The 18,302-nt window shown below is 44.2% G+C and overlaps 1 pseudogene; it reads left to right on the top strand.

Annotated features, from left to right (window-relative positions):
- Positions 1–1,500: 1,500 nt before the first annotated feature.
- Positions 1,501–3,142, top strand: Mrpl47-ps1 (mitochondrial ribosomal protein L47, pseudogene 1; annotated as a pseudogene).
- Positions 3,143–18,302: the final 15,160 nt, after the last annotated feature.

The following is an 18,302-nucleotide window of genomic DNA, read 5'->3' as shown; positions in this document are numbered from 1 at the left end:
CAGTTGCAGCTGTGGCATGGTATCCTGCGCATCTGCGCACACCAGCAGCGGGCGCTACAAGACTGCACGAGTCGGTGTCCACATAGCAGTTGGGAATTTTTCTCATGGAATCCAACAGGACTAGAGATGCCGCGGACTTGGAAAAGGGCTGCCCCCTGACCTCCTGTAAGCCCATGTCAGACTGACACTGAGGGGCTGAAGACAAACTATCTTCAGGAGTGAGAGTGGGAATTATCCTTCAGGATAGTCTACAGTTTTATTGATGTAGATGGATGCGTGGCTGCTGGTACCCTATGTGCACCACTTGCTTGTAGGTACCTTTGGACCTTAGAGTAGGTTATCAGATCCCCTGGGACTGGAACTACAGAGAGGTGTGAGCCAGGAGCTGAGCCTGGGTCCTCGGCAAGAGCAGCAAGTGCTCTTAACCACTAAACCATCTCTCCAGCCCCGGAAGTCATACTGGAGAGAGAGAGAGAGAGAGAGAGAGAGAGAGAGAGAGAGAGAGAGAGAGGCGTAGTTCAGCAGTAGTGTGTACTTAGCAAATACAGATCTGGATTGAGTTCTAGCACCAAAGAAAATAAAATTAAAAGAAGTTGAAGTGTCCTACAAAATGAGGACAGGGACAAAGACAAGGCCTTGGGAGGGGTTGGGGCAAAGAGGGTTCGAAGACTCCCCAGAGCTCGGATTCAGTGAGGAAGGATTCAGCAAACAAAGGCCGGCCTGGAGTTGAGTGCATGCGTTTAGCAGGATTTTCCCCTTTAATCAGCATCTTAAAACTTCTATTACGCCTGGATTTTTTTTTTTTTTTTTTGATTGTTGTTTTGAGACGGGGTCTCCCTTGTATCCCAGGCTGACCTTGAACTAACTGTCCCCTTGCCTCAGGCTCCAAAGTGCAGGATTACAGGTGTGCCTCACCACGCCCAGCCAGGTCAGCATTTTTAAAGTGGCTTCTGCATTCCGGACACCAAGCTAAGCCCCGGGGATTTTCAGTTAGATGGAAAAAGATGAAGAAATAAGTAATTGCCACAGGGCTGGAGATGCCATAAGAGGGTTATTAACAGGACACTCTTGAGAAATCAAAGGACATTCTGGAAGGCTGTTCGAACAGGAGGCATTAAAGTTTATGTTTAAAAGATGAGGCGTAGATGTTATGAAGCTACTGGAGAAAGCCCAGGCACACACACATGTATATGTGTATCTATATATATGATTTATATATTACATATTATATCATATATGGTCTATATACATATATACACACATATATGTACCTATATATTATTTATACATTGCATATTATAAACCATATATGATATACACACAATTACACATATGTATATATGTGTCTGTATATTATTTATATATTGCATATTATAAATTATGATATATGCATACATATACACATATACACATGTATATGAGTATCTATATATGACTTATATATCACATTATAAATAGTAAATGATATATACATATATACACACAATGTATATTTGTACCTGTATATTATTTATACACTGCATATTATAAATTATATATATATTAGAAACATGGCTGCCACCAGTCTAGTGGGTATTTGTGGAAGAGCCTCAGCGTTCTTGAAGGCTCCATGTTCCCTAATAAATCCCAAGACCCCTGCTTAGTCCGGGCCTTCTCTTAGTTTGCTGCATAAGATCACACCACACGCCACATCTTTTCTCCAGTGTAAATTACTTCATACCATGTTGTCAAGGAAAGGACTAGAAGAATTTTTTGATGACCCAAAGATTTGGGGGAAAGGAAAAGCCAAATCTAGAGCTCCACAGACCTGCCAGCAGCAGAGGAACAAACATAGCGAAGACTTACATAAGCTTGGGTATGTCCTTCTGAAGGAAAGGAACATGCATCTAACTCCAGAGCAGGAGGCCAAGCGACAGAGACTGCTGATGTCCAGAGCGCTTAGAAAAGGCTGTTGATTCCACGGATGCCTTGGATAAAGTTGTCCAGGAGAGGGAAGATGCTTTAAGGCTTCTTCAGACAGGTCAAGTAAAATCAAGGCCCAGTGCTTGGAGATGGGACATCTTTGGAAGACTCGTCTGGCACAAATTCAAGCAGTGGCCTATACCTTGGTACCTAAATAAAAGATACAACCGGAAGCCGTTCTTCGCAATGCCCTACGTGGATCGCTTTATCAGACTGAGAATTGAGAAACATGCCTGCATTGAAGCAAGAAAGAGAAGTTTACAGAAAAAGAAAGAAAAAATTCTCCAGGTAAAGTTCCCACATCTCTCTCAAGACCGGAAATCAATTGCGGTCTAAGATGAGATCCAGAAGTACAGTTCCATTGTTCTTAAAGTCTGTGTCCTGATGTGAATATCTGTTAAGCAGTTTATAAAGAAATGTTCTTGTAAAAAAATTATATATAATACATATACATATGTATATATGTGTATATCTATGATTTATACAGCATATTTATGTATCACATGATATATACATACATATACACATACACACTTGTAAATGTATATCTATATATGATTTACATATTGCATATTATAAATTGTATATGATACACACATGTATACACACACACACACACACACACACACACGGACACGGACACACGGACATAAGGACCAGAAAGATTCATCTAGAGAATTTCAGCTGCTTCCATAAGTCTGAAACAGAGTGAACAAGAGAGAATGAAATTGAAAAGTTAATGTGAGGGACAATAAATGATCTAGAAATTGGGCTTGACCTATGGAACAAGGAAGAGCCATGGAGGATGTTCAAGCATGAGAGTGACATCATCCATTTGTCAGAAGACATACTGACTGGAACATTAAGAGCAAGCAGCTAGGTCTTAATGGATGGAATCGAATCCTGTGGCTCTCAAATCTCCTTATCCAAGCTGAGTCCAGGCTAAGTCCAGGCTTGCAGAACCGTCTTAGGCCAGTATGTGTAATAATACTTCTTTTTTTTTTTTTTCAATATTTATTTGTTTCTTTGGACACACCAGAAGAGGGCATCAGATCCCAATACAGATGGTTGTGAGCCACCATGTGGTCGCTGGGAATTGAACTCAGGACCTCTGGAAGAGCAGTCAGTGCTCTAACCACTGAGCCATCTCTCCAGCCCTACAAGGCACTTCTGATAAGTGTTTTTATCTTGACAGAAAAACCCCAAAGAAGAAAGTTTTCTTGCCCTTTCTTTCCTTTTTTTCTACCTAATGCTCTGTGAAGATGTGATATTTGGGGGTGCAGCAACCCTCTTGGGACTATGATGCAATAAATCTAAGGATGGAAGCCAGAAAAGACAAGACGGCAGAACACAAGACACTTCGTTTCCAAAACATCTTTGGAACGGCGGGCCTTGAACTTCCCAAGTTGCTGTGGACACTTTACAGGTTTTAAACCATAATGGGTCGGACTTTTGTCGCTGTTACTGATCACTGCAACACCTTCGCTGTGGCAGTCAGAGTAGAAGCTTTAGGAGTAACCGATGAACAGAATCCCTCGAGGGTAGTCGTTTCCGTGTGCACAGGAGATGTACAGGGATGCTGTAGGATGTTTGACCACATGAACCCTGAGATGGTGTTATTTACTGGGAAAACCCGGTTTTAGTTGTGGTGTGTGGCTCAGCTCTAGCCCACACCTTTAGTCCAGGAACTTTCTGCTGGAACATTGTAAACAGGATTAAATAAAGTCAACCACAGCTCAAGTGGTAGAGCAAGCAAGCAGTTGACAGGGAGTAAACATAGATTATTGAGAAACCAAAGACAAAAACCATAGAGAGTAAGGAGAGGCTAGAGAGACACACAGGAAGTAGAGGGGCGGGACTTAGAGTTGTGAGGCGTTGTGAGGGAGGGCATTGCAGGTGGGAGTCGGTGAGGAAGGTCAGCTGGGGACTTTCTCGGCCTCTCTGGCTAACAGGCTTTTACCCCACCATCTGGCTCCTGAGTCTTCATTGGTAAAATCGAACAATTGAGATTTTGTTAAAAACAACACGGGGGTGCACCCTTCTGGTCCATCTTCACCTTAGTTTACTCATCTGGGCTTCTTTCTTTCTTTCTTTTTTCGGAGCTGAGGACCGAACCCAGGGCCTTGCGCTTGCTAGGCAAGCGCTCTACCACTGAGCTAAATCCCCAACTTCCCACCCCAAGGCTCTTTTCTTTATAGCTTTGAACTCTCCTAGCAACAACTCACGTCTCTCAACTCATGTTCCAGGCTCATGACACTTATATTAAATTATTATTGATCATGAGACCAGAAGTCATGTTTTTATCTCAGTGCTGAGTGCTCATGGAATGGAAACCGACCGACTCCAATAGTATTTGCAGGAGGAGAAAAAGAAAAATAAAGAGAACCATGGTTTTGTTTTGTTTTGTTTTTTCTTGTTCTCGGGGCGGGTCTGGGGCTTCATGCACGCTGAGCAATGGCTCCGTGGTTGAGCTGGGCCCACAGCCCCCGCTATGGGTGTGCTTCCCTAGGCTGCTTCGCTGGCTCCTGAGCTAAAGAGCTGCTGGGTGCTCAGGCTGCAGGCTATAGAGTATCAGCACTGACAGCCCCATCCCACCCACGCAGCTGGAGTACCAGCCGAACCAGTTCTCCAGACCGCCCAACCTGGCGGGCGGGGTCTCTGGTCTTCCTTACCTTCAGGACTCCGAAGCAACAGTGTGCCTTAGGCCAGGGCTTCCTTGGTGTCTGCCTGGCAGGGCTCTTAGCTGATAAAGTCTGGAATGTGTGAGGGTTATCAACCTGAAGGGTCTTCCTTCACTGGGTCGAGTTACAAGTGGCAAGCGAGAACCAGCACGCTGATGTTCCTCTTGCTCCTTGGTAGAGCCTCGCTTGCACAGACTGCTATGGCCTAAGGAAGCACTTGACTATGTGTTCTCAGGAAGCTGGAGTTCTAACACATTGCCGTTGATGTCTTTATTATCCACTCTTTCTGATCTAGAATTGTAACCTTTCCCGTTTAGTAAAAACATTAGCCTAGACGCTTGCCTCAGCCTTTTTTAAAGAGCAAGACAATATCTAATGTTCAAGATCGACCCGTGTGTGTGTGTGTGTGTGTGTGTGTGTGTGTGTGTGTGTGTCCCAGAGCGTGAACCCATGCCATGGCAAGTGTGCAGAGGTCAAAGGACAGCTTTGTGGAGTCAAATCCTTCCTTCCACCTTGATGGGGGCTCTAGAGATTGAACACAGATTTTTAGGCGTGTTGAGCAGTTTCATGAACCCCCGGATAAAGCATTTAAACTATACATCTGCAGATGCTCTTCAGTTTCAACTCTTCTTGAAGCTGGGTGTGGTGCGTGCCTACAGTCCTGCACTTAGGAGCTGAGGCAGAGGGGTGTAAATTTGAGCCAAGGCTGAGCTACTGAGTGAGTTACTATCTCCAAACAAACAAACAAACAAACAAACAAATATGTCAGAAACTTCTTTTTCCTATCATAAACTCTGTGTGTGTGTGTGTGTGCCAAAACGGTACAGAACCTTTCAAATGTTATCTGTTGAATTAAGCTATTATTAACTAAAGGCTTAAAATCAGCAGTGACGGGCTGGAGAGATGGCTCAGTGGTTAAGAGCACTGACTGCTCTTCCAGAGGTCCTGAGTTCAAATCCCAGCAACCACATGGTGGCTCAACCATCTATAAATAAAATAAATAAATCTTTAAAAAAAAAAATCAGCAGTGACATGTGCTTGTGGAGGCTGGGAAGGGAGGCTGGATTATCAGAGCCAGGACAGCACTTTGAGAAAAGCCTGAACAACACAGTGAGACCTGTTCTAAAAAGAAAAGCTGTCGGTTTAAAAACCCTCCTAAACAATCTTAAAGAAAGGGAAACAAAGTCTCGAGGGCAGTCAGTTAACAAGGAGGATCGGCAAACATTTAATTGTCTGTGACTTTGAACATGGAGTTGTCAGTTCGGGTTGGATAGTAGCTGCTTTAAGTATGGATTTCTCAATGCCCCAAGCCTGTGTTGACAAGTTTTCTTTAAGGCGTGCGTGTTGGAAGAATAATTGACACATAATTATTTTTTGCTTGATGCTTGGTTATCTTACTGCCATCTAATATCAATGAAAGCTAAGTGTCTGGGTTATTTTTCTCCTGACAGACATTTACTTTTAAGCATTAATACTTTTAAGCATTATTCTGCTTATTGCAGAGACATCTGTTTGATGAACTTGAATTTGTTTTGTGTTGAATACATTGAGAAATTATAGAGCATTAATAGAAAAATCCTGAGGGGAAGACAAGCCTTGAATCCCAGTGGCTGGCAGCATAATTATCTTGAATTCGTGAGTACCTCTCTCTAAGAGGTTGGGATCATTGACGACAATACATTAAAGACAATATCCAATCAAGATGTTATCTATATAATTTTATCTGACATAAGAAACAAACTACAGATTTTGGCTTATTGCTAAGTCGACTAAAACAGTATCACACACATGGAAAATAAGATGCTTTAAGACATGGGGTTCTCGGGGTTGGGGATTTAGCTCAGTGGTAGAGCGCTTGCCTAGGAAGCGCAAGGCCCTGGGTTCGGTCCCCAGCTCCGAAAAAAAAGAAAAGGAAAAAAAAAAAAAAAAAGACATGGGGTTCTCAACCTGTGGGTTATAACCTTGAGGGGTCGAATGACCCTTTTCACAGGGGTTGCCTAAGATCATTAGGAAACACAGATATTTAAATTATGGTTCATGACAGCAGCAAAAATTACAGTATGAATTAGCAATGGAAATAATTTTATGGTTGGAGGTCGCTGCAGCATGACGAACTGTCTTAAAGGGTCGTAGCACTAGGAAGACTGAGATCGACTGCTCTAAGAGGCCTGAAGTCTGCTCTGAAGAGACGTAGCAGAACTGTACACAGCGAGAGAAACCCACTTTCAAAAAACAGAATACAATCCAGCAAAAACAATAGCTTTGGTCATTTGAATTTTTAACTTTTTTTTTAAGATTTGTTTACTTATTTTATGAGTACACTGTAGCTGTCTTTATACACCATCTCTCCAGTCCAGTTTTTTAACTTTTCATCCATACTCTTTAGAAAGAAAAAAAAAAAAAAACCCAAACAACCAAACAATCTTCCTTCAAAACATCTCTACCCAAGACTAAGAAATTGTGGCATCTATAATTGAAATACACTCATGTTAAATGCAGCCTGGTCTCACTTCCCTCATAATGGATTGGGGGGGGGGGCATAGTCAGTCATCAAAGACATTTTAAATGGAGGGCAGGGGAGGTGGCCTAAAAGCTATGGTAACAAAATGCCAAGAGGCAGCAGGCTTAAACAACAGAAATGTGTCTCTCACAGTCAGTCCTCAGAGGGGGAAGGCCAAGCCCTGGATGCCAGCTGCTGCATGCAGGTAGCCATGTTCCCTTTATGTTCTCTTCCTCTAATTTTATTGGGCTAGGACTCTAACCTTATTACCTTATTTATCCTTAGTCCCCCTCCCCCAAGGTCCCCTTCCCACCTATAATTATATGGGGGACTATTTTCAGTATTCAATGAGAGGTAAGGACCTGATTCAGTCTATAGAAAATTGTATCTAACTAATAGAGACTAGATCAAGGGTACTCATGTAAGAATACAATATCCACAATGTGGCCAGGATCTAAATATATTCTGGGCGCACACACATAGGGCCCAATGTATATTTCCTCCTTACGATCTTCTTCGAATCTTCTCATCAGCTAGAAAGTGCACTCTCCATGCAGGGGGCATACTGAAAAAAAAAAGAATCTCAGCGGATGTCTGTCACCTCACAAAGACACAAAGTGCTTCCATTTGCATAAATAAATACATAAATAAATACTTCTTATGCACCTGGCATTTGTGCCAAATGATTCGCATGGGCATACCAATTGGCTCCATCCTAAGCAAGGCCCCATGAACCAGATTGCTCAACCTTGGTCAATGGGCTGGAAACAGAGGCAGTGAGGTTAAGTCGCCGGCTCAGGGCCATACCTCTATCTGGTATGTGCTCACTTGGAACCTGATGCTCACACTGTGGCTCCAGAATGCCCATCCTTAACTACTCCACTCTGCTGCCCAATAGGCAATAGCACCAGCCTTAGGTGGCTGCTACTAGAGTGGTTGGGTGACCAGAAGATCCAAGGGTGTAAACCAGCAACTATAGGGCAAGATGTTTAAGACACTAGAGATATAGAGTCAGAAAAGCATTGTGGGAGGTGTATTCTTTTGGAAGGACTATCTTTCATGCTGCTAGTCTCCGTAGACTTTAATGGCCATGGAGCAACTGGCAGACTGACAGCCGTAAACATAATTTGCATTGGAATGATACCTTATCGGTCCAGGGTGCCATGGACCCAGCTGTAAACTCTTTCTGGTCCCCTCTGCCCTCCTCAGAGAATCTGGTTGCCCTGAAATTTGTCTCCAGGGCCGAAAAGGAAGAAGATGGTATTCCTTCCCCTTGCTCCTGCTAACCAAGCCCCCTGTATGCCCAACAAGAGGCTCTTCTTTGTGGCATGAATAGATGTGTAGAGAGGCAGGAGGCCAGGACTTATGGGCTCAAGGATCTGTAAGATTTATTGGAGCTGTTGGTTAAAGCACCGCTGTTTCCGTGAACCAACCGGACCAAAATGCTTTCACATCGAGCTTTCAACAACAAAATAAATAGCCTCAGGTGTCCATCGACCTAAGGGGACCTGCTTGTAGTTCATATAACTGCCAAACCGCTGGCTGGAACCCCGACAGATGAGTCGTTAGCTCTCAGTCCGAAGTGAGAATATACACCAAGAAAGGAGACTAAAGTCTTTCTTTCCTTTTTTAAAAATGTGTTTGTTTATTTATTTGTTTTTGAGACAGGGTCTTCCAAGGACTGCCATCACCACACCTGGTTACAGCAAAAGCTTTTAAAAAGAGAAATACAAATTCTGACTTCCCTGACCTTTCATTGGCTCGACGGCTTGTTATTGGGCACCTTTCTGGGAGAAGAGATCCTATCAGTGAAGCAAGGAAAAAAATCCTCGTCCCGTTGACCATTCGACGTGAGCAAGGGGAGAGAGACGATGCGCTGTGTGCTGGGAGGTGATACGTGTAATGGAAAAAAGCCAACGCAGGACGAAATAAGGAGGGCTCAAGGGGCTAATTCCAACCCTAACATAATCACCAACACAGGGTCATGGAGAAGATGCTGTTTGCAGAAGAACTTAAAGGATAGCGAAAGGATTAACCACGTGATTATCTGGGGAAAGATATACCAGACCAAAAAGAAACAGCAAGGAAGGGAATGTCTGGCATGTTTGAAGAAGGAGACTAGAGCAAAGATAGGTAGGGAACAGAAGGACCCAGCAATGGGGGCTTTTAACCTTTAAAGAGGCTTCTCTTTGTACATAACAGGACTTTACTCCCAATGAGATGGGACACAACCCGGAAGTCTCCAGCAGCAGAAGGGTGACGGCTGTGTTGCAAGCTGACTTCATTAGAACAGGTGAAATAGGAAAAACAGGAGGCAAACATTGCAGTCGCTACAGACGGAGCAAGCTGTGCGAGGGGCAGACATGCGTCACAGATGCAGATGCGGGAGTTATCCGCACACAGATGGTATTAAAAGCAAGGGAGAGAGTGTAGGTAGAGACTGGCTACAGGTCCCTCGAGCACCAGTACCGATGGGAAAAGGAGGAGACCAAGATGAAATGAGCAAGGGGGTAGGGGGAAAAGGAAGATGCTAAATTCTGGGAAACCAAGCGAGGACACTGGACCGAGAAAATGGCACGTAGCACTGTATCAAATACCACCTCGAAGAGAAACAGGATGAAGGCTGAGAGTTGACCATGGGGTTTAGGCACATGGAGACTTTGTTCTCAAGCATTTTGTGCGGACGATGGAGGCAAAGCCCGTGTAGAATGCAAGTGGATGAATACCATACACGATATGTAAATTATATCACCATCCCCATGAAGTTGACTTAAAAGCTCAATGAGAAGGGAAGAGCTATAATCACACAACCAAACTCTGGAAATAACACATAAATCCAGAAATTAAAAAAAAAAAACAAGTCTAAAATTACGTTGTGTTCATTTTGTGGGCTTCCGTAGCATCAGCAGACTACAGTTCCAGGGTCACATGGGGGCACAGGGCCAGTTTTCATAAGGTTTTGCAGGACACCCTGCTTACCCATTGTCTCTAGCTGCTCTTGTGAACAGAGCTGTGGTTGCCATAGACTTCATGGCTCCCAGAGCTTAAAGTACTTACTATCTGATTTTTTACACATAGTTTGCCAATCACTGGTCTAGGACAATCAGAATGAGTCAACCATTGCTGTTTGTAACAAAACGGATCAATTCCCTAAGTATAATGTTGAGAGCGTGAAGCAGGGTAGACGGGGGGGGGGGGGGGGGGGGGGGGGGGGGGGGAATCTTCACTGGATGCACCCGGCTGTAGAAATCTCAAAAACAGAAATGTACTGACAGTGCCAGGATGTGGTGTACCTGAAACTAATGACAAAACAGCCTCAGCAGGTGACCTTCTGATAAGACCCTCTTGCTTGAGCTAGGGAGCCAGTTACCAGGAATGCTCACTTTGTGAAAATTAACTCCCACCCTTAGGACTGTGGACGCTTTTCTAAATGTCTAAATAAGATGTACTAAAAATTAAGCATGCCGAGGGAAAAATGGACTAAATTTCTCCCATGAAGTTTTGCTGCAGGGAGACAGATTTGAAAGGGCACAAACAGGGGTTGGGGATTTAGCTCAGTGGTAGAGCACTTGCCTAGGAAGCTCAAGGCCCTGGGTTCGATCCCCAGCTCCGAAAAAAAGAACCAAAAAAAAAAAAAGAAAGGGCACAAACAGAGACAAGCGAAACAAAGGGCTTTGGGTTTTTTTTTTTAAGCTGGGAAAATTCTCTTTTCCCCTCTCTGGCAGCATACACAGCTCCTTCCAGCACCGTGAAAGCTAACCAAGAGGGATGAAGCCTGGTCAGTGTCAGCTTGATTTCCTCACGTTCTGTGACACAAGTATGCACTGTTGTCAGCAACAGGATCTTCTGTCGGGCTCTGGAGGATGGCTACCAAGAACACCGGCGGGCGGGAGCTATCCTGTAACGTTTGGGTGCCAGTGGGATCTCACTGGCCACCAGCTCTAAAAGGCACAGCCCATTCTTGGCCCTGGGTGTTTTATTTGTCAGCCTGTCTAGCAGGGTGCTTTCTATGTACATATTTTAGGAGACACCTATAGTGATGGGTTTCCAGAGGGTTCTTTCTTTCTTTCTTTTTTTTTTTTTTTTTTTGCAGGGGATCCAACACCTTTAATAGTACCAGGCATACACATAGTACACAGACATACATATAGACCAAACACACATACATACATTAAAAAAACCCTAATTGGGAGTTGGGGGTCCTCAAGAGATATCTCAGTGGTTAAAAGCACTGGCTGCTCTTCCAGAGGTCCTCAGTTCAATTCCCAGCAACCACATGGTGGCTCAGAACAATGGGATCTGATGCCTCTTCTGGTGTGTCTGAACAGAGTGAGAGTGTACTGACATACATTAAATAAATAAATCTTTAAAAAAAATAAAAATTAAAACCCCCATTGTATGATTTCTGACCTGTTAAAAACCACTGTTAGAACCAATGTTCTTCCCACTGTCTTTAGTAAAAATGGAACTTCTTAACAATAAAGATAAAGTTTTTAACACTGGACATTCAAGACTTGACTCAATCTTGCTCTTGCCCTTAACCTACACAGGCAAACCAGACGAGTTTTCAGACACACTCTCTGAGTTCCTGTATATGTTGTTCTTTCTGCCTACAAGCCCTCATCCTTCTAAAATCATCGGGCCAGAGGGTTCTTTCAAAAGGTCTTCAGTGTTAGTTATCTCTCCCTGTGTTTCTTCCCTCCCATCCCCCACTGCACCTAAACCTTCCTGTCCCAGTATTGCTCTCAATCTTACCAAGCTGTGAACAGTGAGTGTCACAGTAGTGAACAGCCTGGCACAACAGGCCCACTGGAGCAACAATAGTGAATCTCATGGGAGTAACCGGCCATTTTCTGATTGGACTTAAGACCTGCTGCTCAAAATGAAATCTGTATTTGGCACCATGATCAGGCCCAAGAAATTGCCACTGGATAGGTCATAGGTCCTAGGGAAGAACCTATTACTGTTATTCTGCTGGAAGGACACAATATTAAACCAGCTCCTAATAGCTTATAATATATCCGCAGATCGATACATTTCTCAAGCCCTCATCAGAGAAACTGTAGTGGTGGGGATTACCACAGAAACCTACAACAGGTCAAGGTGCATAATATCGAAGACTGAGGACGTTTAGGTCCAAGATTACATCTATGACACACCTCATCCTCCTCAAGACTCACACGTCACTACAGAAAAGGGGATTGGAAGATTAGAAGAGCCAGGAATCAAGTTGGGGAAGTCAACAAGGAAACTGTTTTCCATACATGACAGGACAGTTGCATACTCGAATGCAGAGCAGTCATGACAGCACACGCAAGAGCGGTGCAAACTCAAGTTAGACAAGGTCGTAGCAGGGCCCAGAGAGGTGGGTAAGATGCCTCACCTCTAGCTGAGGACCTATTGCAGTTGATAGCTGCTGGGAGGATGACAGTCCCAACATCTGTAAGAATGTTGGCCCTGGTAGGTTGATCACACTCTCTAGTGGATGGTCACTGTGGTGGTTTGAATATGATTGGCCCACAGGGAGTGACACTATTAGGAGGTGTGTCCTTGTTAGAATGGGTGTGGCTTATTGGAGGAAGCCACATGGGGAAGGGCTTTGAGTTTTCTCCTAATTGCCTTTAGCTGAAGATGTAGAATTCTCAGCTCCTCCTGCATCATGCCCGCCTGGATGCTGCCATGCATCCCGCCATGATGATAATGGACTGAACCTCTGGACCAGTAAGCCAGTCTCAGTGTCTTCTACTTGTAATGCCAGCACTGGGGAGACAGACACAAGAAGAGCCCTGGGGTTGGCTGTCCAACAAGTCCAGCCTAAATGGGGGAGTTGAGAACAACCAAACCCTAAACCCTCTTTCAAAGAAGTTGATGATGTTCCAGAGGATGACATCGAAAGTTGTCCTTTAGCCAACACACACACACACACACCCCTACACATTCATATGCATATATGCATACATACATACTACACACACTACATACATACTACACACATATACATATACACATACACATATAGACACACATGCACACACACAGACATACCCCTACACATTCATACACACACACCCCTATACATTCATACACATGGATACATACATAGATATATACATACTACACACACTACATACATACACACATACATATACACATAACCATATAGACATGCATATACACACACAGATAAATATTTTAATTAAGAAAGAACTGCTGGGTAGAGGGAGTTGACAATGTAGAGGGGAAGGCTTGGGGCTAGCGTGACATCCTTAAGCAGAGGAGGAGAGACAGAATCTGTAGGGCCGTGGGTCACAATTGACAGAGGCACAGGATGCTCCTTTGTGCCAGCAGATCTCGACCTTCCTGACACTGCAACCCTTTAATGCAGTTCCTCATGTTGTGCTGACCTCCAACCATAAAACTATTTCATTGCTACTTCATAACTGTCATTTTGCTACTGTTGTGAATTGTAATGTAAGTATTTGATATGCAGGGTAGCTGTGATGGTTTATGTATGCTTGGCCCAGGGAGTGGCCCTATTAGGAGGTGTGGCCTTGTTGGAGTAGGTGTGTCACTGTGGGTGCAGACTTGGAGACCCTCACCCTAGATGCCTGAGGCATTCTTCCACTAGCAGCCTTCAGATGAAGATGTAGAACCCTCGGCTCCTTCTATACCATGCCTGCCTAGATGCTGCCCTCCTCACACTTTGATGATGATGGACTGAACCTCTGAACCTGTAAGCCAGCCCCAATTAAATGCTGTCCTTGACTCGCCTTGGTCATGGTGTCTGTTCTCAGCAGTAAAACCCTAACTAAGACAGTATCTTTACAGAACACTTTTGGGGGTTCAGGCTTGTACTCTGCGCTCCTGAGGAAGGTAACGACTTTCTGTATTTCTAATAGGATGCGACGGAGCAGCTGAGAGCAGCTGGGTGATCATAACCATGCCAGGATCGTGCCCAAGGTTTCTGCATTTGTTAGCTTGGATGCACCTAATAAAATGGTTTAAGTCACAGAAACTTATGGTCTCATGGTTCTGGGTACTAGGGATGAGTTCAAGGTACAGTGGTTCCTTCTGGGAGTTTTGAGGAAGAGTCTGTTCTTGCTTTTCCTGGATGTTCTTCCGCTCGAGCTGCTCTCTGCCTTTGTGGTCAGGCGATGTTTTCCACAGCTATTTGACTGCTGTCTTAGTTAGGGTTTTACTGCTGTGAACAGACACCATGACCAAGGCAAGTCTTATAAGGACAACATTTAATTGGGGCTGGCTTACAGGGTCAGAGGTTCAGTTCATTATCATCAAGGCGGGAGCATGGCAGCATCCAGGCAGGCATGGTGCAGGAGGAGCTGAGTTCTACATCTTCATCTGAAGGCTGCTAGCAGAATACTGACTTCCAGGCAGCTAGGATGAGGGCATTAAAGCCCCCATCCACAGTGACACACCTACTCCAACAGGGCCACACTTTTTAATCATGCCCCTACCCAGGCCAAGCCCATACAAACCATCACAAGTGCTGTGTTCAATTTTCTCCATTTTTTTTTCACATACCAACCATAGTGAATCAAGGGCCACCAAACACCATTATGTGACTTTAGAGGTGACAACTGTCTACTAACGTTGCACCAGTGTCTGCCTCGACAGTAACAGCTTAGGAACTACAGAACTATTAAGATTTAAGGCTAGGGCTGGAGAGATGGCTCAGCGGTTAAGAGTATTGACTGCTCTTCCAGAGGTCCTGAGTTCAATTCCCAGCAACCACATGCTGGCTCGTGACCATCTGTAATTGGATCTGATGCCCTCTTCTTGTGTGTCTGAAGACAGCTATAGTATACTTACATACATGCAATAAATAAATAAATCTTTGAAATGAAAAAAAAAAAAGATTTAAGGCTAAACAGAACTGTGCATGTCCGCAACCCGTCTTCCTGTCTGTGAACCTCAACATTGTCTTTGATTCAACCTTTGTGAACTGTTTGGGAAAGCAGAACCTTGAAGAATAAGAGGAAGCTGGAGATGGTGAGAACTAAAGGATTTGGGGGTGAGGTGTCCCTCTAAGGCAACCTCTCAGCCAAGGATTACACATACCCAACACCTATTTTTCCTTCATAGCATTAAAACAGCTCCACCGTGAGATTTGGAGTCTATATGCCTAGGACCTAGGAATCTTCACAGAGAGAGCTTTCAGCTAATTCTAATACCACATTAACTTTTTGTAAGCGTGTGAGTGTTTTGCTTGCACATATATATGTGCACCACATGCGTGTAATGCCTGAGGAAGTCAGATTCTCTGGAACTGGAGTTATGGGCAGTTGTGAGCCTGCCCCTTGCGGGTACAGGAGTGCAGACCTACCTGTTCTACAGGAACAAATGTCCCTAACCACTGATCAACCGCCTCTCCGGCCTCATATGATGGCACGTGTTTATAAGAATTTCCCTGAGAAGATGGTGGTTTGTGTTGTGAGGAAGGCAAAGCATCAGGACATCGGCTTGGTAGTCTCCGTGCCGCCCATTCACTTTGGAAACTCTTAGGTGTGGTGTCAGAAAACAGTACAAATTATAATAAGGTACAGTGGCATGCACCTTAGTCTTAGCAGACTTGGGAGGCAGAGGCAAGTGGATCTCTGTGAGTTCAAGGCCAGCCTGATCTACACAGTGAGTTTAAGGCCAGACTGATCTACATAGTGAATTCTAGGACAGCAAGGGCTATGTGAAGAGACCCTGTCTCAACTGACTGACAGACTGACTGACTGACTGACTGACAGACTGACTGACTGACAAAATGTTATTTACGACTTCCCACCCTTTTGTTTTGAATCTTTGGTGTAGGAGCTGCATAAGAAACAGTTCATTACATAATTTATAACACCAGCCATGTGGCTAACTGGCTTTAACTGATATTTAGTCATATGGGAGATGGGTACTTGAAGGTGACCATCATTAGCCGAGTTACATATGGATTCAGAAAGCTGGTATAAAGGATGTTCCTGTGGAAGTTCTGGAAACTTCAAAAAGTTGCCTGGATGGCTGATTTAAAACTTCTAGGAGTGTAAGGCATGCTGGGCTGTTGCTGCTGGATGCTGGTTCATGAGCACACATTTGAGAGAGGCTACGAGTAAACATTGTAATGGGAGGAAGAAGACATTGGCTTGGAGCAAGACTGGGCCTTGCCATCCAGAGAGAGTGGGCGGAGCCATAGAACCTTGAGGTCAGAGCTACAAAGGCCCACAGGGATGGCTAAGATCACCTCCTCACTTTCTAGGCCAAGTGGAGTCCATGAATGGCGGAGCCAGGGCATTCTGAGCATTTAAAAAGACAGAGAAGCAAACCAGGACTTAAATATAATAAGAGGATTACAATGGATCAAATGAAAGCAGAGATGAGAAATGTGAGATGCTGTCCCTTAAGCCAGTGTCTAGACTAGATAATGTCTCCTTTCTCCCTCGCAGGTCACAGACATTGCCTCGCTTCAGCTGCAGCTGAAGCCTACTTCTGAGGCAAGCCCTCAGTCCTGAAGCAGCAACATGCTCACAGGGCAAAGAATAGGTCTCTTCTGAATGGCCATTTGTGGTGGGCACTTCTTGTGGCACAGCAATGTGGCAGGCTGAGGTGAAACAAGAAACTCCCAAAAGCACTTGATGAGTGTAATGAAATTAGTCGGTGCCACTCAGTTAGCCAGGATTCTTCACAGTTAGACTGCCTGACAACACTTTGACTTAGCGGCGTCAAATGCATAGGTCTTCACGGCGCTGCTAACATCCTAGCCTCCTGTCTGTAACAATATGATCACTGACCATCACTGGACAGATATCTTGGAGACAAAAATCTGGTCGTGCCCTTTCCTCCTCATGACCCTCACCACCATCCACCTATGAGTTAATCAATCCTTCCTTACATAGCATGTTCCAGGTAACAACTGGAGGGGGAAAAATGGCCACAAGAGTATATATGGAAGATTAATTCACAATATTAAAAAAAATTAGAAATGGGGCTGGAGAGATGGCTCAGCAGTTAAGAGCGCTGACTGCTCTTCCAGAGGTCCCAGGTTCAATCCCCAGCAACCACATGGTGGCTCACAACTGTCTGTAACTCCAGTCCTGGAGGACTTGACACATTTTTTTTTTTTTGCCCTCCTGGAGTTCTACACACATGAGATGCACAGACATTCTTACAGGCTAAACAACCATATATACAATATAATAAAAATAATTTCTTTTGGGCTGGAGAGAGAGCTCAGCGGTTAAGAGCGCTGGCTGCTCTTCCAGAGGTCCTGAGTCCAATTCCCAGCAACCACATGGTGTCTCACAACCATCTGTCATGGGATCTGTGTCTGAAGACAGCTACAGTGTACTCATATACATAAAATAAATAAATAAATCTTTAAAAAGTGAATTTCTTTTAAATTTGGAAACAAACCAAATCCCTATAAGAAAGTGCAGAGTTAAGCAAATCGTGCTTTATCTACACTTTGGAACACTCTGTACCCATATGAACTGATAAGAATCTATTTTATACTGAGACACAAGTGTACGTTTGAGGATATGTGGACAAAGACTTAATAAACAGACTCAGTGAATGACATATTTCCAGCTGGGACAAATTGGGGGTGTACACGGTGACAAAATAAAAAAAATGGGGGGCAAGTTTGATACCGGGTGTGAGTAAGAATTTAAAATTAATTTTTTAAGATTTATTTATTTGTTTGTTTGTTTATTATACTTTTAGTACACTGTAGCTGTCTTCAGACACACCAGAAAGAGGGCATCAGATCTCATTACAGATGGTTGTGAGCCACCATGTGGTTGCTGGGATTTGAACTCAGGATCTCTGTAAGAGCAGAGAGTGCTCTTAACCACTGAGCCATCTTTCCAGCCTGTGAGTAGGAATTTAAATAGGGGAAATATGTCATTTCTTCTGGTATTTGGGGTGGTTAAAAAATAGTAGATATAGTCAAGGCAATAAGATTTTAGAGCATCGGCATGGCCTGCAGACAGGGTGACGGTTCAATACGGAATGTCAGTGATTAGATCAATTTGACCGAGAGCAGGGGAGGGGCGTGGAGAGCCCGCTGAGGCTGAATTTAGCGTGCTCATGTGACCACATACACGCCTGGCCACAGCGGCCCATACTGGTAAGAAATCAGGGCAGAAAGAGAGCCCTTTTAACTG

Source organism: Rattus norvegicus, chromosome 7, assembly GCF_036323735.1.
Source record: "Rattus norvegicus strain BN/NHsdMcwi chromosome 7, GRCr8, whole genome shotgun sequence".
NCBI classification, from domain to species: domain Eukaryota; kingdom Metazoa; phylum Chordata; class Mammalia; order Rodentia; family Muridae; genus Rattus; species Rattus norvegicus.
Note: the sequence above shows the minus strand (reverse complement) of the source record. Positions and strands in the feature narration are given on the sequence as shown.